The sequence below is a fragment of the Tursiops truncatus genome, chromosome 2 (genome assembly GCF_011762595.2).
Source record: "Tursiops truncatus isolate mTurTru1 chromosome 2, mTurTru1.mat.Y, whole genome shotgun sequence".
In the NCBI taxonomy this organism is placed as follows: domain Eukaryota; kingdom Metazoa; phylum Chordata; class Mammalia; order Artiodactyla; family Delphinidae; genus Tursiops; species Tursiops truncatus.
This window is the reverse complement of record NC_047035.1, coordinates 24,087,720-24,115,155: the sequence shown is the minus strand read 5'-3', so window position 1 is coordinate 24,115,155 and position 27,436 is coordinate 24,087,720. Positions and strand designations below refer to the sequence as shown.

The following is a 27,436-nucleotide window of genomic DNA, read 5'->3' as shown; positions in this document are numbered from 1 at the left end:
TTCCCATCTCTCACTGTTCTTTATAGAGACTAGGCCCGTAATAAATAAGTGTAGAATGAATAAGTGAATCAACAGATAAATATGTAGTAGATATATTAATCCTAACTTCTCTGATACTTTTTCTCTTCCCTGCCTTAGATTTTAAAATGTAGTCCAATTAACCTATTACTAGTGTCTCACTATTTGCCTCCAAAAGGATAAATTATCTGGTTCAGAATCAAAATTATCTTTCTCTAAATAAAGGGTTACTAAAATGTCCAGGTGCTTCCAGGCTGCTGAGCACACCTGCCCTGGCTCTCAGGAATTATAGCGGCTGATCAATCTGTCTAAGTACATCTGTCTCCCCATCTTTTCCCCATTTATTAAAATCCTGTTCATCCTTCAAGACTAGCTTAATTTTTAACTCCTCACTCAGTAAAGGCTTTCTTTATCTACCAGATCTGGAAAAATATTTTTCTTTCCTGATCTCTATTACAACAAACTGCTGCTCTCATTCATTTAGCATCGATAATGCAGAGACAAGCATTTTGGAGTGAGTATGCTGGTTCAAGTCCTACCTTTGCCACTCACTCAGTGATGGTCAGTTACCTCCCTTGACCCTGAGTTCCCTCATGGTGATAATACACTTTTGCAGTAGGACATCTGGTCTAGAATGTGAGATGAGGACCTGTATACAAGATGCCTGTTCCGATACCTGGAACTTATCGAGGGCTCAGTAAAAGGCAACTGATCTTATTATTTGCACATATTTTATCTCACTCTTTAGAGTGTAAGTTCAAGGATTACATATCTTTTTCAGTAACCTAATATCTAACTTGCTTTTAGAAAATAGGTAAATAAGTGTATATCATATAATGAAGATAATGCTAAGATTAGTGCTAAGAAGACAAAGAAAGCAAGGTAAGGAGAGAATGCACAGGACCAGGGATAACGTGGTTGGGGAAGGCTTCTGTGAGGAAGGGACATGTGACTACAGATTGGATGAATTGATGGAGAGCACCAGACCTGGTGCTTGAGAGGAAGCAGTGCCCTTGATGGATATATGGTGAAGGAAGGTTAGAAAGAGCATCTCAGTGACACAGAGGCCAACAGAGTTTTACAAAGAAGGAAGTGATCCTTAGCTTCAGATCCTAAATGTCAGAATCCTGTCTTCCTGAGCGGTCTAGAAAGAGAACTGCTGAGAATGCCTCCTGGGTTTGGCAAGTGGGAGATGACTTTAATAAGTGGGTAAGAGTAGGGCTGGTGGAGTGGTGAGAACAGCAGGTTCAGGAGTAAAGGGGGTGTCCCCTGAGGTCAAGCAGTGAGGGAAGACCAGACTGGTGAAATATGTCAAAGGGAAGATTATAGTTTAATTTGAAAAATTCTATTATGAATCTAGCAGAGGGAGAGGAGATAACGGAAAATTTAGGATCGAGATGATGACTGGTAGAGCGTGGTCTTGAAGGAGGCAGGAGCTGATGAAAGGAAAGGCAGGGGTGGATGATTTGCTCAGAGGAGCATTGCCACATGCAGAGCAAAGAGAGAAGGACTGAATGCCGGTAAGGCTAGAGATGGCTTGGCTTCAAGTTTCTTAGTGAAATATGTTGAGGGTGCCAGGTGGTGAGCTTGAGTAGAAAGGTGGAGATTTGAGTTGGGTCAAGTAGGAGAGGAAACTCATCAGGGAACATTGAAAAACAAAGGTTTTTCTTTTCTTTTTTTTTTTTTTTTATCTTGGGTGAAGAAAGCCATTTAATCCTTTTAGTGTACAAGGGTATCACCATAGAAACAACCTCTAATCCCATTTTCCAAATTGCAGGGTTTTCTGCATAAACACATCAATAAACCAAGCTCCTTAAAAAATGCTCTCTACCTACCTACCTATACACACACACACACACACACACACACACACACACACACACACCCCTCTCTACATCCCTGTCAATTCATAACCAATTGAATATAATGGTGAATATTCTTTAGCTTAATTCTGGAATCTTAGAGTCATTTTTTTTAATATTGAGTTTCTGATTTAGGTATATGATCTTAACATTGTGCTATTTAATAGTGTAAAGTTTAGATTCAGGTCATACCACAATGGAGCTAATTCTAGCCACAAAATGTGGTTGGAACTTTGATAGACATATGCTCATCGTGACCCAGGACTATGCTGGACACTCGGTATATATGATACCCCATTTACAGTCCCTGCAGCCACACTGTGAGCTGACAGATGGGGAAACTGAGATTCAATGATATTAAACAACTTGCTCAGCATCACCCAGCTTGTTAAGGGACATTCTTTTTATTGCAAATGCGGGTCTTTCTGACCCTAACCACCACCCTGTCACCTAGTTACAGCAAAAGACTTGAAGAACAATAATACTCTTTAGTTTTGTTACTGAATTGATACTGAAGATGCTCTTTAGCTCATGCTGGCTTAAATTTCCTGTGCAGTGGAGAGAGAGGAGAAAGTGCATTTTAATAAGCTTCAATTAAATTAATTTCATTTTACTTCTTTTGATGTATGGTCTCTTGAAAAAAATCCAATTCTACTGATGTTTATTAAGTGCCTCTATTCACTTGGAAAGTGCCAGGCACTTCAGGGGATCTATGGATGAGTGTGACTCAGCCCACGCTTCAAGAGTTTACAATCTAGTGGAGAGGATGGGAGTGCGTAATTTGCTCTAATACTAGATTGAATGTGATAAGCCCAGTAAGAGGTGGCACGGACAATGGGTTCTTAATTCAGAGGTACAAGGCTATGTGAATAATTAGAAAATTTGCCTTGTCGTCATGCCTAAACACTGGAAGCATCACAGAATAGAACTCTTTTAAAGAGTCTTTATTTTAAGCATGATCATCCATTTCTTTGAATCCAGACTGTGTAATAAGTGAGGAATGTATAGATGGCAATGACGTCATCTTTAGTGGCTCCCCAGTTTGTGTTGTAGGGATAGGTGATTCAAGACTCAGGGGCAAGGAAGTAAGGATGCAACGATCCCGGTGGTGGTGCAGAGCGTTGCGGCTGTTCTGGGTTCTTGGTGTGTTTTGGCAGACAGTAGCTGTTCAGGACATTGAACTGCAACTGTGCAAAGATATATGCTATATAGAGTTGTTGGTTTTAATTTTTCGTTTAGGGTACTTTTTTGGAGTTAAGGAATTTGAACTCCAGAAATACTGTGAGCCCAGAGAAGGTCACGTCCTACATATTCTGGGTAAACAATCTTGAATACATTTTCACAGGGATGTAAAAGGAGGGTACTAGACACTACACGACAACTCCTTTTCAAGTGCACTGCAAGCTCTTGGAAGAAGGGAATCAAAACCAAAGACGTGAGCTAGTGCAAGGTACCACGCACAAATAGGAATTTAATAAATGCTTCCTGATTCTTCCCTTGCTGGTGTCACTCATGTGTGTTAGGTGCTGTCACTATCATTTCTGAAATGCACAGCTGAAATAAACGCTGCTTTTGTCTTCTAAGAGTTTATATCTAAATAGAACAATCAGGCGGATATGGTTCCTCAAAAGGCTGGAAGTCAGCTAGCCACTGCCATGTTATTGGGAATACACATCTGGCTGCAGGAGCTCTCATTCCCTGACTTTCTCAGCACTCTGCACTGTGCTCCGTCGGCCTGTGGATGTCTGCCTCCGTATTAATCTGAGCGCGCTTGCAGTCTGTTTGCCGCACGCCCCGGTGCAGTCGGTCAGTGCCTCCTTGATGGGTTGGTTGCAGCCGCATTGGTGTTGCTTGGATGAGGTGATGGGTGCCTCTCTGTCCTCTCCAGCCGTCTGGAGCCAGAATACAGAACTGCTGGTTAGAAGGTGATTAGCCTTCCCTAATGGTACTGTGTGCTGCAAACAGGGTTTCGGCCCCCATGTCTTCATTAGCCTTGATCAGAGTCTGCATTACCTCAGATCAGGTAATCGGTGATTTGTTATAAAGCAGAGGGTAGATGCCTTTGGAGCAAGTGCTGATGGCATGAATTCCAGGCGAGGAAAGGAAACATAGCGGGGCCCCGGGTGCCAGGGATCCATAGGGAAGAATGCAAGTTGGTGTGTGGTCTGGGTGCCTCTTCATCCAGCACTCCAGCAGATGGAGGGCAGTGTGCAGCTCTGACACAATCAGGGTGAACTCCCAGCAACAGCCTCTTGCCATTTCTTTGCTTCCTGGGTGACACTGGGGATTGGAACTGTCTGGGAAATGTTGAGGACAGATTCTTCGTATCTTTGGGAGTCAGGCATATTTCTTTAAATAGCTTAGAAACTTCTGCTGTGCCCAGTAATATTCAGAATGTTGGGGAGATGGGGAGAGCACAACAGACCAAGCCCTGAGCTTCTGAAGCTCTCACTGCATGTGAGAGACAGATAATAAACAGACACCAGAAGTGAAAAAAAAAAACAACACTCTGAAGAAAAGGAAATTGGGTAAGGAGAGAAAGAATGGGACAAGTGGTGGTCAAGGAGGACTCCTCTGAGGAAGGGACATTTGAGTAGAGATGAAGTGAAGGGAGGGGCACCTATGGTTGTAAGAAGGGCCTTCCAGGCAGAGAGGATAGCCAGTGCAGAGCTCATCTTGATACTTCAGGTGGTCTGTGTTCCTTTTATTTTATTTGATTTCAACTTGAGCACCTACCAGGAGTCATTCAATGTGCACAAGTAATATCAAACGCCCTGGAGTAGGTAAATCTATAGTACGGTGTCTAGTACATTACTGGTGTTCAAAAAAATGTGAGCTTCTTCCTGTCCATTTGCAACTCAAGGAAATGACTTAAGATGAATTCTCACAGAGGGCTGCTACCACCTATCGTCTGAACACCACATCCTGTATCTCTAAGCAAGTCGCTGGGAAGCATCTTTCCTCCCCTTTCCTCTCCCCCCCTCCCTTGCTCTCCTTTTTTCCTCCTCTGCCCTTCTTTCCACCTCTTCAGTCCCCTCCCTTCACTTCTTCTTCTCCCTCCTCCCCTCCTATTCTCTTGTTCCCTGTCTCCTGAAACACAAGTGCCTCAAATTCAGGTTTTAAAATGAATGAAATGTAACCTGGAGTGAACTAGTGATTACTCTCTGTGATAACGTATCAATAATACCACAACCACTTCCCATGCCACAATCCACACACACACACACACACACACACACACACACACACACGTAGTGGTGAGAGCCATCCCAGTCAGGTATTGGAGTGGGCTGAAAGTAGAAAAGGGTGAGTTTTGTGGGCATCTGAGACTTTTGTGGCACCTGGCGATTTAGATTGCCATTTTGCCAGAGGGATGCTGGCTCTCACTAACGATCTGTAGAGACAGTAATGGTAGGGATGCCTTTTTAGAGGTAGGTATAACACTGTAATCGCACCATTCTCTAACTATCCCCAAAGCTGTCCCTATAATATTTGAAGCCCTGATATCATTATTCTGTCAGTTTCTTAAAAATCTGAAAGTCATACTCATGAGGGAAATTCTTCCCCTACAGACAAGGTAACCTGCGTACTTTCTCCACTTGCTAATAATAATAACAACAATAGAAAGTATCTACTAAGCAACTGTTAAATTGTGTCATCTCTAACACAATCATCCGTAGAACCTCGTTCTCTTTACTGTGCAGATAAACACACTGAGACTCAAAAGACGCATAGAGCCTCGCAGTATAAACGGAAGGCTCTGGTGGCCTCTGGATCTGACTGCCTGCAAAGACAGTCCTCCGCTCACTCTCTTTGTCAGTTATCTCCCAAAACATCCCACTGTTCTCTGCCCCTTGAGACTTCGCCATCATTCTGTTATTCCCATTCCTTCCTCCTTAAGTCCTGTGGAATCCTTCTTAGAAGATTCTTTGTAATCTATCCATTCATTTGCAGCCCTACTCCTTTCTTCTCACAGAACCTTTATCCTTACATCTGGAGTATTGTACTTTTCTGCCTGTCTTTCAGCCTCCAATTGTTTGCCACACCAAGTAGTTTTATAGACTGTTGTCAGATTTCCTACCTTAAGTTCCACTTTGCCACGTTGCTACTCATCTTACAATTGTTCAGTGCTCTCCACTGTTCTCAGTATAATAATAGTCAGGCTTTGAACGCTGGCTTTACAGCCCTGCATAATCTACCCCAGCTTATTTATCCAACATTATTTCAGCCACGTGGCTGAGTTCACGAGATTCCCTGGAACATGCCAGGTATGTTCTTCCCTTGATAACTTTGCTCACACTGTTTGCCCTCCTTAAAGGGCAGCCTCCTTTGCTATATTCTCTAAAAGATCCAGATCAATTTCTGTCTCATCCGTGAAATTCATCCTCCCTTTTTCTGGCTATATTGCTCTCTCCCTTCTTAAACGCTTTCTCTGAACTCCAAAGGTCTATAAAATGGTCCTATTTGAAATAAACCTTCAATAGAAACTGCTTATTTTACATAAGATACCCCTTGCTGTGGATGAATTATTATTGTTATTTTTAGTGATTGGTAACTGTTCAGCTTCAACTAACAGAAAACACTACTGCCATTGACTTATTAACCAGTTAGAGGTTGATGGTCTTAAGTAACAAAATGTCCAGAAGTGTGTAGTCCAGGGTGGTACAGCTACTCACTTATGCCATCTGGGACCCACACTCTTTCTGCTTCAGCATTCTCTGTATATTGGTTTTCAGCCTCCTTTTTATTGACCTTAGTCATAGTATAGGTGCTGTACCTCCAGGCAGGAGGAATAGAACAGCAGAAATCCAGGTATACCTCATTGGTCAGCAAGGTTATAATTACATAACATGCCACCTCTAGCTGCAAGGGAAGCTGGGAAATTGAGTTTGGGGCTTTGAAGCTTCTATAGGGGAGGGAAGGCTGGAAAAATGTGGCCAAAAATTGGTCTTAAGTGAACCAGCCTGTAGTATCAGACACAGCTGATGCTCTACTCTTTTTCAATGGGAGAACATTGGAGTTAAAAAACAAAAGAAATGTGAACAGTTAGATTGCCTTGTTATCAAATACATGGCCTGGTGGCCATATGGCCTTAAGTTACTTATCTTTCTAAGATGGGTTTCCTCATCTAAACAATTAGATTAATAGTAACACTTGTTTATTTGAGTTATTGTGATGACTAAATGAGGTAAAGCCCATAGCCTATATTATGTGGCACATAGAAGGTGCTGACTAAATGCCCATCCCTTTTCTCTCTTCCAATTGGAGGCCCTGGCTGGTGTACTGAAAAGTCCCAAAAACAATAACAAAAAGCAAGAGTTGAATCAAAGAAGAGAATATCTCCTACCAGCCAGTCCCCATAAGCTCTTCTCAGGAGGTAAAAAGTATTGCCCCAGTAACAGAACTACAGAAGTGTTTGAGATTCATTTCTCTTGTAGTTGAGAGAGGGCAGGAAATTTCTGAATATTTGTAAGGGTTGACCTGTGGATACTGAGGTATGTGGAAATAACTCACACAGCTCAGGTGTTTAATGAGGATAAATAACAATTTGTGGGCCCATCCGCTGTACAGTCCCATCACCTGAAATCACACACAGGAACCCTGCTTCTGAGAAGTGACACTTGGTGGAGGGAATGGCAGAGTGATATCCATCTAGCAAGATTTGCAGAAGAGGTACATGTGGAAGAATCATGTGTGATCCCTGAAAATAAAAGGTGTTTATGTGTGTATAACATATATATATTTATAAGACAGAACACGTTCTTAAGCCACCTACCGCCCACTACCCGCAAAAGTAGAACAAAATTTCCCATGTAGTAGGAAATTTGAAGTTCTTAGAAAAAAAAAAAAAAACTTTAAAACTTTATGGTACAGGAGACTTCCCTGGTGGCACAGTACTTAAGAATCTTCCTGATACATCTACGCGTGGAACAACTCCTACGGAGCACCTACTGAACGCTGGCAGAAGACCTCAGACCTCCCAAAAGGCAAGGAACCCCCCACGTACCTGGTTAGGGCAAAAGAAAAAACTAAAGAGAGACAAAAGGATAGGGACGGGTCCTGCACCAGCAGGAGAGAGCTGTGAAGGAGGAAAAGTGTCCACACGCTAGGAAGCCCCTTCGCGGGTGGAGACTTCGGGAGGCGGAGTGAGGGAGCTTGGGAGCCGTGGAGGAGAGCACAGCAACAGGGGTGCTGAGTGCAAAGCGGACAGATTCCAGCGCAGAGGATCGGGCCGACCGGCACTCACCAGCCGAGAGGCTTGTCTGCTCGCCCGCTGGGGCGGGCGGGACTGGGAGCTGAGGCTCCGGCTTTTGTCGGAGCGCCGGGAGGGGACTGGGGTTGGCGGCGTGAACACAGCCTGCAGGGCGTTGGTGCGCCGCGGCTGGCCGGGAGAGAGTCCAGGGAGGGGTCTGGACCTGCCGAAGAGGCAAGACACTTTTACGTCCCTCTTTGTTACCTGGTGCACGAGGAGAGGGGATTAAGAACGCTGCTTGAGAGAGCTCCAGGGACGGGCGCGAGCCGCGGCTAAGAGTGCGGAGCCCAGAGACGGACATGGGACGCTAAGGCCGCTGCTGCCGCCGCCAGGAGGCCTGTGTGCGAACACAGGTCACTAGCCACACGCCCTTCCGGGGAGCCTGTGCAGCCCGCCACTGCCAGGGTCCCGGGATCCAGGGACGGCTCCCCCGGGAGAACGCACGGCGCGCCTCAGGCTGCAACGTCACGCTGGCCTCTGCCGCTGCAGGCCCACCCCGCACTCCGTGACCCTCCCTACCCCCCGGCCTGGGTGAGCCAGAGCCTCCGAATCAGCGGCTCCTTTAACCCCGTCCTGTCTGAGCAAAGAACAGACGCCCTCCGGCGACCTACACGCACAGGCGGGGCCAAATCCAAAGCTGAGCCCCTGGGAACTGTGAGAACAAAGAAGAGAAAGGGAAATCTCTCCCAGCAGCCTCAGAAGCAGCGGATTAAAGCTCCACAATCAACTTGATATACCCTGCATCTGTGGAATACCTGAATAGACAACGAATCATCCCAAATTAAGGAGCCCTGTGGATGAAAGGCTCTTGGTGCTGCATCCAGGAGTCAGTGCTGTGCCTCTGAGGTGGGAGAGCCAACTTCAGGACACTGGTCCACAAGAGGCCTCCCAGCTGCACATAATATCAAACAGCAAAAATCTCCGAGAGATCTCCATCTCAACGCCAGCACCCAGCTTCACTCAACGACCAGCAAGCTACAGTGCTGGACATCCTATGCCAAACAATTAGCAAGACAGGAACACAACCCCACCCATTAGCAGAGAGGCTGCCCAAAATCATAATAAGTCTACAGACACCCCAAAACACACCACCAGACGTGGACCTGCCCACCAGAAAGACAAGATCCAGCCTCATCCACCAGAACACAGGCACTAGTACCCTCCACCAGGAAGCCTACACAACCCACTGAACCAACCTTAGCCACTGGGGACAGACACAAAAAACAACAGGAACTACGAACCTTCAGCCTGCAAAAAAGGAGACCCCAAACACAGTAAGATAAGCAAAATGAAAAGACAGAAAAACACACAGCAGATGAAGGAGCAAGATAAAAACCCACCAGACCTAACAAATGAAGAGGAAATAGGCAGTCTACCTGAAAAAGAATTCAGAATAATGATAGTAAGGTTGATCCGAAATCTTGGAGATAGAATGGACAAATTGCAAGAATCAGTTAACAAGGACCTAGAAGAACTAAAGATGAAACAAGCAACGATGAACAACACAATAAATGAAATTAAAAGTACTCTAGATGGGATCAATAGCAGAATAACTGAGGCAGAAGAACGGATAAGTGACCTGGAAGATAAAATAGTGGAAATAACTACTGCAGAGCAGAATAAAGAAAAAAGAATGAAAAGAACTGAGGACAGTCTCAGAGACCTCTGGGACAACATTAAACGCACCAACATTCGAATTATAGGGGTTCCAGAAGAAGAAGAGAAAAAGAAAGGGACTGAGAAAATATTTGAAGAGATTATAGTTGAAAACTTCCCCAATATGGGAAAGGAAATAATTAATCAAGTCCAGGAAGCACAGAGAGTCCCATACAGGATAAATCCAAGGAGAAACATGCCAAGACACATATTAATCAAACTGTCAAAAATTAAATACAAAGAAAACATATTAAAAGCAGCAAGGGAAAAACAACAAATAACACTCAAGGGAATCCCCGTAAGATTAACAGCTGATCTTTCAGCAGAAACTCTGCAAGCCAGAAGGGAGTGGCAGGACATATTGAAAGTGTTGAAGGAGAAAAACCTGCAGCCAAGACTACTCTACCCAGCAAGGATCTCATTCCGATTTGATGGAGAAATTAAAACCTTTACAGACAAGCAAAAACTGAGAGAGTTCAGCACCACCAAACCAGCTCTACAACAACTGCTAAAGGAACTTCTCTAGGCAAGAAACACAAAAGAAGGAAAGGACCTACAATAACGAAACCCAAAACAATTAAGAAAATGGGAATAGGAACACACATATCGATAATTACCTTAAATGTAAATGGACTAAATGCTCCCACCAAAAGACACAGATTGGCTGAATGGATACAAATCCTTACATCCAAAATTCCAAAGGAGAATTCTTAAATTTCTTCTTGGCTATTTAGTATAGAATAAACTTAAAATGTCATTTCTTCTTAAGAGTAGAAAAATTCTGGAATGTATGAGAGAGTGAGTCTGCTGGACCATCCTGTCTGTATACACAGGGTTCAGAGCCAAGGCAGGAAGCACCCTTCCACTCTCACTACCTCTGTTCCAGCCTGTCTACCTCATAGATGCAAGGGACCACACGCCCTTGTGAACTGGACTTAGAGAAGGGCCTCAAATCAGGCCTAATGAATTGAGAAGCATGAAATATTTCTGTGCTCTAACTCTATATTCAGCCCATCTTTATACCATCCCTCAAATTGTTGGACATGTAAGGCTATTAACACAGATGTTCTTTATTAGTTCTGTAATTTCAAAGTAATCTGCAATATGAAATCAGGACTTCAAATGGTACACCAGAGTCAGAAACCACAAATTAAAGACATTTTGAAAGTATATCTGTTCTTTAGAGACATGGGCAAAAATAAATTTCTCTTTTGTAGTTAGTTCTCAAGATCGTATGGAGAATTCAGTGTACACAAACCTATACTAAACATCTCATTCAGTCTATAATCTAAGATTTTAAGCTATGTTTTTATTTTTCCATGTAAAAAAAAGTTGAAAACAATTAACTTCTTAAATACTGGTAATCATAGTAGGTTGCACTAGTTGACTCTAAACTGTCATTATTTTAGCTAGCAAAACAGATAGCATCTTTGATCTGATCTGCATTAAAAATTCTCAATTTCAGAAAACTTATCCATTTTCTTTAGCCAGGCTTTTATTCTGGATACCTATCTGTCAATTCTTTAAATCCAAGATTAAATGCCACACCCCCTTACTCATCACTTCAAAGTCCAGAACAAATTCTCTTAAAACTACTTTAGCCTACATTGGCTTCTCTGTTCTTGATACTTCAGAGTTTGTCTCACACAATTTTTCACTCAGTTTCATCCTCCCTATATTTTTCTCTTGTTTCAGAAATGCAGTCTTTTCCTTTAAATTTCTAGCTCTTTGAGGTCAGAGACCCTATCTTATGTCTTCCTTAGTCTCCACAGTGTCTTATACAGTTCTAGACATATATTAAGTGCTCAATAAAGACTTGAATTTTTTAAAATTGCAATAAAAAAAAAAAAAAAAAGAATCTTCCTGCCAATGCAGGGGACACAGGTTCCAGCCCTGGTCCCGGAAGATCCCAGATGCCACGGAGCAGTTAAGCCCATGCACCACAACTACTGAAGCCCACGTGCCTAGAGCCCGTACTCCACAAGAGAAGCCACGGCAATGAGAAGCCCACGCACTGCAACGAAGAGTAGCCCCCGCTCGGCGCAGCTAGAAAAAGACAGCGTGCAGCAACAAAGACCCAATGCAGCCAAAACATAAATAAATAAACAAATAAATAAATAAAATTTTTAAAAAGTGTTAAAAAAAAACTTTATGGTACAACAACCTGTATGTGTGCATTTTAAATTAAATAACTTTCTCTCTCTATCTCAAATGTGTTGAAAATCCCCCATTTTTTCTTTTGATCAAAGCAAAAGCAAAACCCTGCCAGATGTTGGGAAGAATGGTAACCAAATGATTCAATTAGAATTCTCCTGTGGGGACGTGGACTCTCTCAGTCAATGTCACAGAATGAAATAGTCTCAGATTTACCCAGCAGTGAGTTATTCCTTCTGGTTGTGGCAATTGGGAGCTGACGATGATGCGAATTTAAATGACTATCTTTATGAAACAAAGCAAAACAGAAAAGGGAACAGCTGGGGGACTGGATGGCTTGGGGATGCAGAATTGGATCTAGAATAAAGAATCTGTTACCTCCAGTTGCTGGTCATAATGCTAGCACAGGTTAATATGAATTGAAAGTTACTGCCGTGTGATAGCAGTTAGCTGTCACTTGTCTGAAACTTGACCATGGTATATATAGCACAATCTGTATCTAGGTGTCTAGAATATAATGTCCTCTTTAGTTAAGGGTCAAGCCACCAGCTTAACTATGTAGCCAAGGATTCAGGCGTGAGAATCACAGGGTCATAGAATTTAAGCTCTGGAAAGACATTGCTGTCACGTCCAGAGTCTGTGAACTCTCTGAAGTTGTATGTGTCATTTCTTTGCATGTGCTATATGTATTCTAAGGAACAGAAAGCATAGCTTTTATCATCTCCAAAGGAAAGTATGAATCCGCCAGCCTGCCACCCCTTCCCTGCCAAATGTTAAGAACTTGATTTAGACCTTGTCTTTGGAGTTGGGTAGAATTGAACTTAAGTTTGTTTTTTTTTAAGAAATATTTATTTATTTACTTTTGGCTGCGTTGGGTCTTTGTTGCTGTGTGTGGGCTTTCTCTAGTTGTGGTGAGTGGGGCTACTCTGTTGCAGGTGTGGGCTTCTCATTGTGGTGGCTTCTCTTGTTGCAGAGCATGGGCTCTAGGCGCACGGGCTTCAGTAGTTGTGGCACATGGGCTCAGTAGTTGTGGTGCACAGGCTTTGTTGCTCCGTGGCATGTGAGAGCTTCCTGGACCAGAGATCGAACCCATGTCTCCTGCATTGGCAGGCAGATTCTCAATCACTGTGCCACCAGGGAAGTCCCTGAACTGAAGTTTTTGCCTTACCACTTACTAGCTGTGTGACCTTGGGCATGTCACCAATAAGACTTATTTTTCTAATTTATACAATGGGGACAATAATATAATCTACGTAATAGAATTGTTATGAAGAAAATTTGAGATCATGTATGCAGAATTTTTACCGTAACATATATTGTGCTAAATGTGAGCTTATTATTATTATTATCATCATCGTCATCATCATCAAAAATACTGAGCCCCAGGAATGTTCAGATATCTTAAGATTAATAGCAGAAACAGGACCAGAATCCTGACATCTAATTCACTGCTTTGGCCATTGGGAAACATGACGACTCCATCTCTCTTTTTGTTCATTATTCCTTTCATGTTTTCACAGGGCTAGGCATGTAGAATAAGACACTAAAATCAAATGATTAGTTCTCCCATTGCATGGCCAAATGGTCTATTTCATTTGAGAGCTCTCCTTCAATATTCTTTAAACATCTTATCTAAATTGGAGTCTGAAACAGGAAATCACAAAGATCAAGGAGGTCCCACTTTGGCTTTTGGTACCCTCCACCCTCCTTGCCCAAGAAGAAACTGTGAGCAAGGTTAGAAGTCTGACTCTTCATTAGTGAGGGGAAGTCTCTTTGAGAAGCCCCTCTGTTGAATAGATAGAGTGGCTCTGACAAAAGGGATGATAGATTAGGAACTGTCTGGTGGCTAATGTACTGTTTACTGCAGTATAAATGACTGGTGTTTGGGAAATGACAGATGAGAGAGAGCACGAGTATGGACGTCAATGATTTACAGGTTTCTGCGGTGGAGGAGAGTCATGGCTGACTGAGCTGTTGACTGGCAGTGGTAAGTCATTGGTGGGAGTTTCAGGGGGGTGAAGAGTGCATGGAGAAGACTTTTCAATTAGCCTATTGATCCAAAGCTTTTGTGCCATATATGGAAGGTACTGTGAAAGGGTCCGGTTCTCTTGCTCTTTTCTCACTGCCTCATTCACTCAAATACAACTCTGCTTCCAGTCCAAGTGCAGCAATCTCCCCAGAGAGAAAGCACAAAGGGTAAGAATGGAGCTGTGCTCAGCCAATGGGAGATCCCTAGGGGAAGATGACAGAGGAAGAAAGAATAATGCATGTGGTTGAAAGAAGGCAAGAAAGCAAAAAAGCAAGCAGGCAGGGAAGCATGCAAGAAAGTGTAAGGCAGAAGGAAGGAGGGAAAAGAGAAGAAGGGAAGGACTCTAGCGCGTCAGTTAATCTACATCTGATATATTTGAGTTGAGTGGACTCGTGATGGTCTAACTTGCCCCAGGGAATCATAAGCCTGCAGTTAATTTGTAGCTATTATAAACATTTAGCATCCATTTGCTTAGTTTCAATAATAATAATAATTATTATGATAATATAAGGCAGGCTGTCAGACAGTGTTTGCAAACACATCACCATTGTAACCTGTATTTGCCTTCTGCTTTGTCAGAGGTTTTATGTTCATGCATTCATTCATTTTCCTCACAAATATTAATGGAGCATCTATTTTGTGTCAGTTTTAGGTACTTGGGATACATAAGTGGACAAACAAAAATACCTGCCCTCGTGGAACTTTCATATAAATTGGAGAGAACAAACAATATATATGATATCATATATAATACAGAGTGATGACAGATGATACGAAGTCAACTAAATCGTTGTACAGGGTTAGAGAATGATAGGATTGGGGGAAGCATATCTGCTATTTTAGATAAGATGCTTAAGCAGACATCTTTGAGGAGGTGACTTATGAGCAGAGGCCAAAATAAAAGGAATGATCAAACTGTAGACTTCTAAGGAGGAACATTCCATCTGAAGGGAATAGCAGGTGCAAAGGCCCTGAGGTAAGAGTGGTGTGTTAGAGGGATGTCAAGGAGACCAGTGTGTCTGGAGAGAGGGAAGCAAATGGGAGAATAGGAGATGAAGACAGAGAGGTGGATGGGAGCCAGGCGATGTAGGACCTTTCAGGATAGTAAGTTATTAGAGTGTTTCAAAAAAGGCAGTAAAATAATGTGATACTTGTGATATAAGTATGGCTCTGGCTGCTGTGTAGAGAACAGATGATAGGGATGGTGGTAAAAGTTGGGAGGCCAATTTGAAGGGTGATAGAATAGCCAGGGTAGAAATGCTGGTGACTCGGGCTAAGACGGTATTCTTGGATTTGGGATATATTTTGGAGGAACATCTAATAGAATTTGATTATGGATTAGATGTGAGGGGTGAGAAAAATAGAGTTTATATATCTTTTTATTTTAAAAATGTTGTTCTTTAAGTTCAGGGCTTGGTCTTAGTTATTTCATGGGCTTTTCTAATGAAGAGTTTGAGGCAATCACATATATATATTTTTTGGCTATGTTGGGTCTTCATTGCTGCACACGGGCTTTCTCTAGTTGTGGCAAGCGGGGGCTACTCTTCATCGCGGTGCACAGGCTTCTCATTGCGGTGGCTTCTCTTGTGGAGCACGGGCCCTAGGCGCATGGGCTCAGTAGTTGTGGCTCATGAGCTCTAGAGTGCAGGCTCAGTAGTTGTGGCGCACGGGCTTAGTTGCTCCACGGCATGTGGGATCTTCCCGGACCAGGGCTCAAACCCATGTCCCCTGCGTTGGCAGGTGGATTCTTAACCACGCACCACCAGGGAAGCCCGAGGCAATCATATTAAATTATAAATTGTAGTAACCCAAAGATCACAAAATGGTCCTTTTGTGGACCACATTCAGTCTATAAACATGATGTTTGGGCTCACAGTTTTTTTAAATCTTTGAGCCAGCACTGCAAAACCCAAATGTCTGAATTCTTTTGAGAAACGGTAAGCTTTGGAGTATAGAATAGGTATCCCCGTGAAGGCTATCCTTTGCTGCAACTGAATAGCACTTTCTGTCTTTTAAGGGAACAGTTCTTCACTTCTGTTACTTCCTGAGCTTATTTCCTCGTCTGTGTTACCTGAATGGCCCTGGAGGTTTCCACTCCTTACTTGTTCCTCCCGTCCCCACTATGTAGTCCATTGCAGAAAGAGACATTAGTGAGATAATCTTAAACATGGTTCCATTTGAGTCAAGAGGGGCAGGTATCTCAGGATTATTGTAAGCAATCTATAAATCCCTATGCAATCTAAGTATTGCCTGTAAATCATATTAGTAATAAATAATCTGTTTTGTATGAGTATATATAATTATTGTTGGAAAGCAAAAATAATTCCAAATTATAATGAATAAAATGCATATTTGAATCTCACTAAATTTTAATAGTCTGTATCATCTCAACAGACACTAAAGTACTAAAAGTATGATTGCTTTCAAGTGGTTGTATCCTTTTTTTAACCCTTAAAAGGAACCCTTGAACTTAGAAAGGTTGGGAACAGCTGTTCTAGTCTGGCCTTCCACTTCACTGACGACAAAAGGAAATCCAAACCGGGACAGTTATGTGAACAGACCACTCAGCTGATTAACGGTAGCAGGACCCAGGTCTCCTAATGGGCTGCACTGGGTCTCTTGCAGTGCTTTCTCCCATACCCAAAAGTCCAGAAGATGGAAAGGGATGATTTATGAGACTCTGACATGCAACTTCTTTTTTTAATTGAAGTATAGTTGATTTATAGGATTATATTTATTTCAGATAAACAGTATAGTGATTCAATATTTTTACAGGTTATCCTCCATTAAAAGTTATTACAAGATAAAAGCTATAATTCCCTATGCTGTACAATATATCCTCGTTGCTTACCTATTTTATACATAGTAGTTTGTATCCCTTAATCTCTTACTCCTGTTTTACCCCCTCCCCTTCCCTCTCCCCACTGGTAACCACTAGTGTGTTTACTATATCTGAGACAAGCAAATTCTTGATTCTGTTTCAAGGATCACAATTTCCAGTTTACAGATGAATGGGAAGGATCTTCTCTTTGTAAGAATACACTGTAGGGCAGGGTTCCTCAACAGCTACAGTACTGACATTTTGAACTGGATAATTCTTTGAGGGGACTGTGTTGTATGTTATAGGATATTTGGCCTTTCCCTGGCTTCTACCCACTAGATGCTTCTAGTTAACTTCCCCCCTTCCCAAACACACACACACACACACACACACACACACACACACACACACACACACTAGTTGTCACAATAAAAGCTATCTCCAGACATTGCCAGATGTCCCCTGGAGAGGGGCAGAATCGTCCCCTGTCAAGAATCACTGCTTTAGTGCTGCTGTTTACCCATTGATTCAGAGTGCCAGGGAAAGACTTTGAACACTCAGCAGCCTTGGAATCCTACTGACCCAAGAGCCATGCCTGGGCACCTGCTCATGGACCTCTTCTTCCCAATAATCTAATCTACAGCGTCTTCCCAGTTCAGTACTTTACAAGAATCTTTGCAATTTTTCACTTTCAAAGGACACTTAGCGGTTTCCAGTGCCTCAACTGCAGAGGTAAAGGGCTTTTTGTCTATTTCTCTATTTACCTCTGTTATTTATTTTTTTTAACTTTCCATTGTACAGTTTCTCTCCGTTTATTTTTCCTTTTTCGATTTGTATTGCTTTTTGTGTCTGTCTGTGTGTCTCCTTTATCCCTCCTTTATCCCTTTTTATCCCTATTGATACAGGCAGCCTTTCTCTGCCTGTATCAATATCTGTCTTTCTACCCAGATTTCTATTTCATTTTAGGGCTTAGCCTTTTGGTGTTTATCTCTCCAGTCTGTATCATTCTTTTAATGACTGTGTTTCTGGGTTTTTCCTTAAATTTTTTGAGTGACTGCTTGTCTTTTAGTGTCTTTCTCTCTGTTTGTATCTCTCCAGGTATTTTTCCTGACCCCCTCTCACTTTTGGAGGATGTTGGTATATTTACACGACATTTCTGTTTTTGATTGTCTTTTTTTTTTGTTTATTCACCTCTCTTCCATTTCTGCCTTTCTTTGGAAATGATCCCTCTGTACCAGGCTCCTATCAAGATCTCTTTCTCTGGGTAGGAAGTTCTTTAGGCATGTTCTAAAAACCTTGTGCTTCTATTGAATGATAAGCCTCAGGGGGAGGACAGGGAATGGACTTTTCAGTTAACTGCTCAGAGGCAACACCTTGTTTTATTTTATAGAATTGAATTTTTATAAATTATACATTTAGAATATTGAATCCAACAAAGGTTAAATACTTAACCTTTCATAAAATTAGTTTTATAAAAATATATTTTAAATGATTCTACATCATAAGCAATTATCTTAAAAAACTAACAGGTAATTCATTCTTAAGATTAACTCTTTCTAATGCGAGGTGAAATGAAATCAATAATTTGCAGAGATGTGTACATTGCTCTAGGTGAGGCTTGGGAATGAAAAGCTTTAAGAACAGGGTTTGGCTATTTGTAAAGTGCCTGCCTTTTTCCTTGGTTCCTAAAGAATGTCCAAACCAAGAATGAGGGCCCTATGAGGTTCTCAAGGACAGTGAAAACGATTCAATCTTCTCATTTCGGTATGAGAATCGTAATCAACTTGCAAAACAGATTGGAATCCATCAGGTGTAACCAAATTAATCTTCCTTTAATGATGGTTCATACTGTGTGTCCAAAATCAAAACCAGTATCAAGAGTTAATCAATTAAAATGTGTAATCATTACATAAAATGTGTAATCAAAACAAGAGGGAATTGTAAACTCAGTAAAATTTATTTTATGGTAGAAACATGTTAAAAACACGCAGCTTAATTGGACCATATGTAAATTAATCAAGTTACAGCTCTAAGTATTTTTGTTGTTCTTGTTGTTTGTTTGTTTAAGTGTGGTACAGGGAAAAGTAACGGCTGCTGGGAATGGCAGGACTGTGTGAAGAGGGTTGTTAAGGTTTCTGAAACAAAACAACAAAAAACAAAAAAGAAGCGCAAGAAAACCAGGATGGAAATTTGGATTTGACAGGGAAAACAGAAACTAAACAAGGGAAGGAAGTGTTTCTTTTCTTTCTAGTTTAGGATAAAGTTTTTCAGTACCCTGTCTGGACTTAAATAAATTTAAGAATACAGTAATACATCATTGAAAAGTCTGCTCTAGGCAATTGATATTCGGAGGGTGCTTGATATTTTAGATGGGGCATTTGTTTTCTCTGATAAATCACGCAAATATCCAAGCCCTTGAAGCTTTCTAAAATTTCTAGTAATTAAGTTCGATTCAGTCAAATTCTGTGCTTCCAGCAGTTATTGAGTATTTATTTCCATGGTCGTTGTGCTAGGGTTGGGGAGGAGAGTATCACTGAGATCTCCACTCTGACCGGGCTCTCGGATAACTTTTGTCAAACATCACTGCCTCCGCTAATAATGTTTCTACCATAAACCAAAGTGGCAACAAGTATGCGAATGTATAACGTGAAACCACGTTCTAACCTGAGGACGCCTGAGAGAGGAAGGTGACATCTGCCAGTCTCCTTGTCTGCCAGTTCCACTTGATATTTCTTACATCTCTACACACTCACCAGGACTGAGCAACACCGTGACTGGTCTCTTCGTTTCTTCATTCTTCCTCCATTTAAGTGCATTCTCCATACTACGGCCAACTCTTTTCGGTATTTAATGAGCTTTGGTAGCTCTGTATTGGTTAAAACTAGTCAATGGCTCCTCACTTCTTTTAGGATAAAAATCTGTGCTCTAATTCATGACATTTGAGATTTTTGTTCTGCTTGATACTTATCTTGGGAAGCATATGGTATGCAGTAGCAGGAAGTCAAGCAGCTAGAGCTTGGGTTCAAATCTTATCTTCCCTTCTTATCTATTTGCATGCCCCTGAGCAAGTTCTTTCACCTCCCTATGGCTCAGTTACTTCATCTGTGAAATAGGGATAATAATGTCACCCACTTTGCAGGGTTGATGTTAATGAAAACTAGTTAGTGCTAGTGAGGTGACTGGTAGAGAAAAAGTAACCTTCAATAAATGTTAACTCTTATTATTGTTGCCACCTCTGTAGACTCATCCCTTCACACTGCCCTTCTCTCGTTCTCCACTGGGTGGTTTTGAGTTCCTGGAACCTCTGCATGCTGTTCCTTTCATCCCCTTCACTCACTAACTCCAACTTGACCTTCAGGACCCAGACTGCGGACTCTGCCCTAAAGGATGGGCAGCCCTCTTATGTGCCGAGTTTCCCTCTGTCCCAACACCTTGTATTTACTTGTTTAGTTCTCTGTTCCTCCCACAATATGCACACCTGGGGGGCAGAAACTCTGCCTTGTTCATCTGGCAGCTCTAGCTCCTGACACTGCTTCGTTCATGGGATGCAGTCAGGAGCCCCCCTGCCTCCGCTGAATGAACCAACCTAGAGTGAGAATCCAGGAAAGGGATGTAGGTTAATTACTAAATATCTGAATGCTCAGGTGTATGTGTTTAAGAGTAGGCGGGTGTCTCTGTAGAACACTGGTATCTCCAGATGCTCCCAGGTATGTTTGGAATGATGAGTACGTGGTCAAATAAGATAGGGAATTGGGGGTAGGTCTCTCCTAAAGAGTTGCACTTTTGATTAGCAAAGCTCTAACTGCAATGAAGAAGCATGTGTGCAACCTAGAGTTTCCCAAATAGTTCAGATTCTGGAACCCACCTTTATTAATAAATTGTGAAACCCAAGCAGAGTGCCCTAAGGAACACAGTCTGGGAAACGCAAGTCAGAGCTACTCAGAGCAGCTGCAACCCAGACTTCTCTTTTTCCCCCAGTCCTGGGACCTTTTCAAGAGGTTGTGAGAGACCCAGTGAGGGCTTCAGCTCTGCGTAGAGGCTAGTTTGAGCTGGAATCTTGCATGGGTACTATAGAGAGTAAATTGAAGCCATTCAGAGATAAAGAATTGCTCTAGCTATTACACTCTGGCTTCGTATAATACCCTCCAGAGGTATTCTCTGAGCAAATACCTCTCTGAGCAAAGAGGTATTCTCACGTGGGGCACAGTGGTTTTAAAAAGGCAGGACCCAGAACTTTAGGGTTTGTGGACAACCAGATACGTTTTAAGGATTTCCTATCAACTGCATCAAAATCACCTGGATCACTTATTAAACGTGCTGACTCCTGAGGCCTCAACTTGGACCTAATGATGAGGCAGTCTGTGGGTGGGAGACTAATAACCCACATTTGTGTCAAGGTCCCCTGTGATCCTTATGCCCCCAGATGTTTAAGATCTATGGTTCTGCATTGACCCTGAGTTGAAGCCAATTTGAAAATGGAAATCTTTCAATCGGTCCAAGGTTTACAAAGTAATTTGTTAAGTCATGAAATTATTACATGTGGAATTATCATCAATAGGGTCCTTATTTTATATATATATACACATATACCTCTGTATGTATATATATATATGATATACATATTAAAAGTTATAAGGACTTAGATGTTTTATTTTGTGAGAAGAAATGTTGTTGAGCATGTCAGTTAACTGTCTGAGCCTCACAGTAATCATCTGTGAAACAGGAATTGTGCCATCTGACCTTCCTCTGCATGGGGGGGTGGGGTAGAGAGAATGAAGCAAGAAAGCCAGAAAATCAAGTGAAATATGAAGTGCTATGAAAAATAAGGTATTATGATGCATATATGCAGGTTCGGTGAGATGGCAGTCTTGTTACACATAATGATATTTTTCTAAGTAACCTAGTTTGGTTTGCTGTTCTGTGGGGTTTGAGAGTACATTTTGATCACTTAATTTCAGATTTATTAAACACTAAACATGATCGTTAGAAGTAAGGGAAACCTCTGGGATTGCTTAGAATAGGATTTTTATGAAGCATTCACTTTGATTCTAACAATAGTTAAATATTAGGAATCATCATGGTAAACTCTAAGGTGATTCCACAGTATGAGCAAATGCTGTGGAAAACAAATAGGACATTTATTTATGAAAGTAACCCTTTTTCTGATGCTATGGGAGTAAGATTATCAATCATGTCATGTCTAAGAATTCCACCTCAGATTTACGTAGCACATTAAAATAAATGGGGGAAATTCACAAAGCCTGACATCAAGTTTAAGTTAGCTGTTTTATACTTTTAAGAAAAGTCCTTTTTCCTTCTGTAAGTGTAAACTTTTTTTTTAAATGGTAACAAACTTAAGTTCAGTCTATCAAAGTACATTGAAAAAGCTTAGCAGACAAAATAACTTTGACAGAAAATAGGTGAAATCCAAGTTTTATTCATGTACCGTAGTTACGAAGATACTGAGATAAGTTACTTGGAGTACTGTCCTTTTAACAGGCCTTCCTCTCCAGTCTTGTCTCATTTTTCACTTTCACAAGGATTTTAATATATTCTTTTCATTACATAAAACATGCCACATTTGGCCTTTTCATGAAAATGGATCTGATATTCTCCTTTGACAGCCATTCATGTGAAAAGAACAGGTCCTATTTCTGTCCATCGCCTACATGTACATATTCATAGAAATCATAGATTTTTAGTAAAATGTATTAATCCCAGAAATTTAAAGCATTTCAGTCAGTAACTATATCATATTCCCTTTCTGTCAAGCGACACATGTGGTCAGCGGTTCTCAGTCCCAAATCCAACTCAATCTAAATTACGTGAATTCCATTTTCTACACTGAGGAACAGGAATACAGGAAATAAAATCACCAGCCCAGGGAGCATGAACCCCAAATTAATCTTGAAGACTTGAGCCATACTGTTTTATCTCTCTAGTTACATGTCTTAAGTATTACTACTTTTAATTTGAAGTAAAATTTGTCCTTCTAGGTTTGTTTGGTTTTTTTTGAGGAGGATAGATAGAGCTAATCATTCCTCTGCTATTTTATAAACAAATATTGAGAGAGTGTGTGTGTGTGTGTGTGTGTATTTTTACTCTGATAGTGGAATTTTAGTATCTGATCGATAACCTTATTGGCCTGAATTTAAATCTTTCTGGGAGGGAAAATTAATCAGCTGTGATATTGTTTACCTCAATGTTATCATTTCTTCTTGAAATATGAAAAGCATTGCAAAGTTTTTACATGATCTTTCCATGTTGAAAGACAGTTGCATTTTACTCAGCACTGCAAGCTGTTTTTGGACAAGAGAAATATAATTGTAGAATTACTGAATTCAGAAATCAGTAAGTTGTTTATATAATATTCAACAAGATACATCTCCCGTCTCCAACTTCTTATAACAAAATTCCAAATCACCAAATGGTGTTCCTTGTTTAAACACTGTGACTAATTGATTGCTTTATATTTATATGACCATGTTCTGATGTCTTTTCTGAACACAAGAAAAAGAAAATTTCCCAAAGTAAAATGAGGAGATGCCAGATATTTTGCAATACTGGTAGGAGTGTGCATGTGGATGGGGAAAGGGCATGAGAAGGTGTATTCTCCACTTATCCCTAGTTCTATACCCTGGATGAATAGTCGATAAATACTATGACAAAGACAAACCAGGCAAAGATGGAAAGGTCACAGGACTGAATGGAAACCAGGACTCAATCTACTTTGTCATTATTTTGTCGTTGTTTTGATTTTGTTTTGTTTTTTAAAGGAAGTTATGACAAGGAGCAGCTAAGGACGTGTAAATTGGCAGCAGACTGTGGTTTATGACAATGACGGTCCTGAAGGGACTTGGCTTTCTTGGTGACATTGAAGTAAATTGCACTGCTCAAGTTGTATACTAAGAAGGGTTGATAATGAGCTATATGGAGAAGGCAGGATGGCTTGCTGGTTTTATGGTGTTGTTGACTATCAAAATGAGTGGAAGGGAAAAGGGGACTGGGTGGAACTACTTGGGTTAATTTTAATACACATTATTGAATGACAAAGTTTCTACTTGTTTTAGAGGGATAAAAACACATAGAAGTGTCTCAGACTACTACTGGCAGCTATTTCAATCCATTTTTCTAACTTCCAGTACCTTTGATTTACTCTGAATTCCTAGTGTCTTGTTAGGTGACGTCACATTCGTTTAAATTTACTTGGATTACAAATAACATTTTTCTCTTTAGATGAGGAAAACGGAAGGGAGTGCTATAGCTTCCTCATATAGAAACAGACATAGCTCATATGTAAAATCCTGTTTCCAAGAGATTCCATGGACTACTGGGGTAGTTTCACCTAAAGAGTGGGGCTTGACAGCTCTCCCAATCTGAATGCTTTGCTTTTAACTAAAGCCCTGATGTAAAACACATGTGCATATGTGCGCATGCAGGCACAAATGCTCACACGGCAGAAAGCTCTGGTATCTACTAGGACCTAGTTCAGTTATTTACAGAGCACTGAAGCTGCCAGGTTCCCGAGGTCCTTAGGCAAATCTTCGTTGCTCTGGTCTATGATAGCCACATATTCTCTGAGTACCACTTCCTACTTTTCTTAGTTCTGTGCCACTCACACCAATTAGAATATAAAATAAAGTGGATGATTTCTGGTCGTTTTAGAATTGGGGTGCAACAAGGGGGAGTGTTGGTCTATAAGAGTATTTTAATTCCAGAGGGGAAAGAGGTTAGTGGCCTCTACCTTGTTACAGAGCAAAGTATCCGGGCAGCTTCTCTTTCCCTTCTGTGGTTTCTTTCTCCCTGGTGCCACATTGAGAGGAGATTCACTCCTGAGAGAGTGTGTCATTTTAAGTTGACTTTCTCAGAGCTCAGCTGAGAGCCATTGCCAAGGCCAGTGGGCGTAAATTCAGTCCTCCTGAAGGGAGATGAAGGGCTGCAGGATTTATGACTTATTTGAGTTCTCATACATCACCCTCAGTGTTGCTCGCTTATGATGGCCCTGCCAAAAGATAAAGAAGTGTAGGACGCTTGGTACGGGCTGTGGTGACAGGCCAGGGACAAATGTCTCTGTTGGGTAAATTGATTTGAATGGCTCTAGTGAAATATCGGGTTAGGCTGAAAATAAGATTGGGTTTAATGATCCTGCTGATTTCCTAGACTGTCGGGATTCCAAATCCCGGACAAGTTAATTAAGGCGCTCTGTGAAGAGGCTGTGTATGGATATTTATAAATCCATATAATTATTAATGTCAGTAAATACCAGCATGTAAAACCCTAGACCTGTTTTTCAATCTAATATATTGAATATTGAATACAAGAAACATTATTTGCAATTTATAGAGTATTTATCTGGGAAAAACTGTTGAGAATATTATTTCTTCCTCCACACCCCAGAGTCAAGAAATAGAGACCTCCAGGCATAAAAATATGTAATGGAAAGACAGAGAACTGATAAACAGTTATACCCTGCTGGTACAATTTAGCAGACTTACACTTACTAACAGTGGAGAGAGGACTTCTGCTTTGTGGGAAAGCTCAGTTGAGCTAGGCCGCTAAGCCGAAGATTAAATCGTTGGATTACTTTTTCAATTATGAAGAAAAGTAGTGTTACCTTGTTTTTTGAGTGTGGCTAGTCAGTTAAAAATAATAGATCTGGATTCTCTTGGTAGGACCAAAATTTCTAGCGGATTTCTGGTTTTCCATTTAAAATTGACTCTGCATTTATGAGTTGACTTCTAACAGTGGGCATGCTTTCGTTACTGTTCTTACCTCCAGGTGGTTAGTGTTGATTGATGATGGTTTCATTTTATTTGGGGGCGAGAGTGACTGGGTTCATCTTCCAAAAGTGTTACAAAATCCCAGTTGTTTCTTTGTGCTTCACGTTTTTCTTTTGCAGCAAGGAGCCCTACTTACATCAAAATGAATTCCAAGGAGAGGCTCCCCCTGATACTTGTTGCTCAGCAGAGCCACGGGCAAACAGGATCGCTGACCACATGGCTTTCTTTTTCCTGATTCTATCTTATCTCTGGACAAATCCTCCACCTTTATTTGGCCTAAAGTATGACTTCTTCATTTCCGCGAGTGGCTGAGGGCCCTGGAGTACCATCTCTAATGGTTGTGAGGAGGATGGGAAATTGGGTTTAGGAAAGAACAAAAGATATCGTCAAATAGGTTCTACTTTTAGAACTCAGAAAACAGAGTCAGCATCTGAGAGTGTTGTGCTTGTTTGTCAATGCAGCGTAGAGTGACAGTGCCACAACCGACTCTCCATTCTGAGGAGAGGCCTCAGCGTGACGGCAAATCTTGCAATCATCTCTATAGAATATTGAGGTTCCTCTATCTTAGAGCTTGTCCTTAGGTAAATCACGCCTGTATTGACCTGCCTCTTCCTCAGTTTCAACTGACTGCAAGTGACGGACTTACTGAGAAAAATCCGTTTGCTTGAGCCTAATTTTAGGTAATTTCCCTTTATCTATGTTAGCGGAACCCATAGCTGTTTTTTATGGGCCTCATTCCTCCACAGGTTTCCAACTCAGGACTACATCAAAACAGTTCCCATTCAGTACATTTTTATTGATTTCTTTCTTTATCTCCAGTTTTTCTTCATATGAGGATATTGAGAATCAGAGCGATTGAGAGATTTGTCCAAGGTCAAACAGCCTGTAAGGGACAAGACAGTTTTTGGACCCAATTGTGTCTGAGTACAAAACACATGTTCTGCACCACACCGTTGCTGCAGGCAGGAGGTGAGCATTGTCTGTCCTGCCCCCTCCAAGCTCGAGTCTTGGCACGTTCACTCCGAGTTCTCCAGGCACTCTGACCTGCTTCAGTAGTTCAGGACTCAGCCGGGTCCCTGCCTGTAGTGCCTTTTCCATGATCTTCTCATAGCCTTTTATTCTCCTTCTTCAGCCACAGATCATATGTCACTCCCTAGGAATGTCTGGTTCATCTCAAGTGGGCTTCCCCGGTTACCCTCTGTCTGTTACCCTGATGATTTCGTTTACAGCAGTGATCACATTTCATAATTATTTTTGCCTGTTTCACCTCCCCTCCCCATGTAAACTCCACGAGAGCAAGAATCCTGCCTAACTTGTTTATCCTATACTGTCAGGTCCCACACACAGTAAGCCCCAATAACGGTTTCATAAACAAGTGAATACCTCGGTGAGTAAATGTTCCTGGAGAGACAGAAATATAAGCAAACAATTATAATCCCAGGAGAAGTTTGTTAAATATTCTAATAAAAATGTCAGCAAAATGCTGTGACGATAGAGATAAAGATGGGTGAGGAAGGAAGAATGAATAGTAGGGGGATATTAGGATGTTCTTGGAGGAACATATGACCTGAGTCTGGTGGGTGGGTGGGGTTTCAGTATACAAAGATTACAGAGCGTGGGGGAGGCCTTCCTGGAGCAGCATTAACAAGCACACACAGATAGAACTGGGTGGGGTAAACATGGATGTATAATAACAACGCAAGAATCGTGACTTTTCCTCTGAACGGCTGTTGATTTTGGACCATGTGTTTAATAAACATTTTTTGAGAGCCTTCTAAATTTCAGGCACATGACCGTCACCTCTTCTCTTTGAATCTCAGTTTCGTTGCTTGCTGAGTAGGGATCATAATCTATGGTTCAGAA

At 41.5% G+C, this 27,436-nt stretch overlaps 1 protein-coding gene and 1 long non-coding RNA gene across 25 annotated transcripts in view; both read left to right on the top strand.

The window, feature by feature from the left end:
- Positions 1–27,436, top strand: part of NRXN3 (neurexin 3) — a 1,624,030-nt gene that overhangs the window by 790,203 nt on the left and 806,391 nt on the right. The window lies entirely within an intron of this gene.
- LOC141277821 (uncharacterized) overlaps positions 1–27,436 on the top strand; it is a 42,268-nt gene that overhangs the window by 4,881 nt on the left and 9,951 nt on the right. The window lies entirely within an intron of this gene.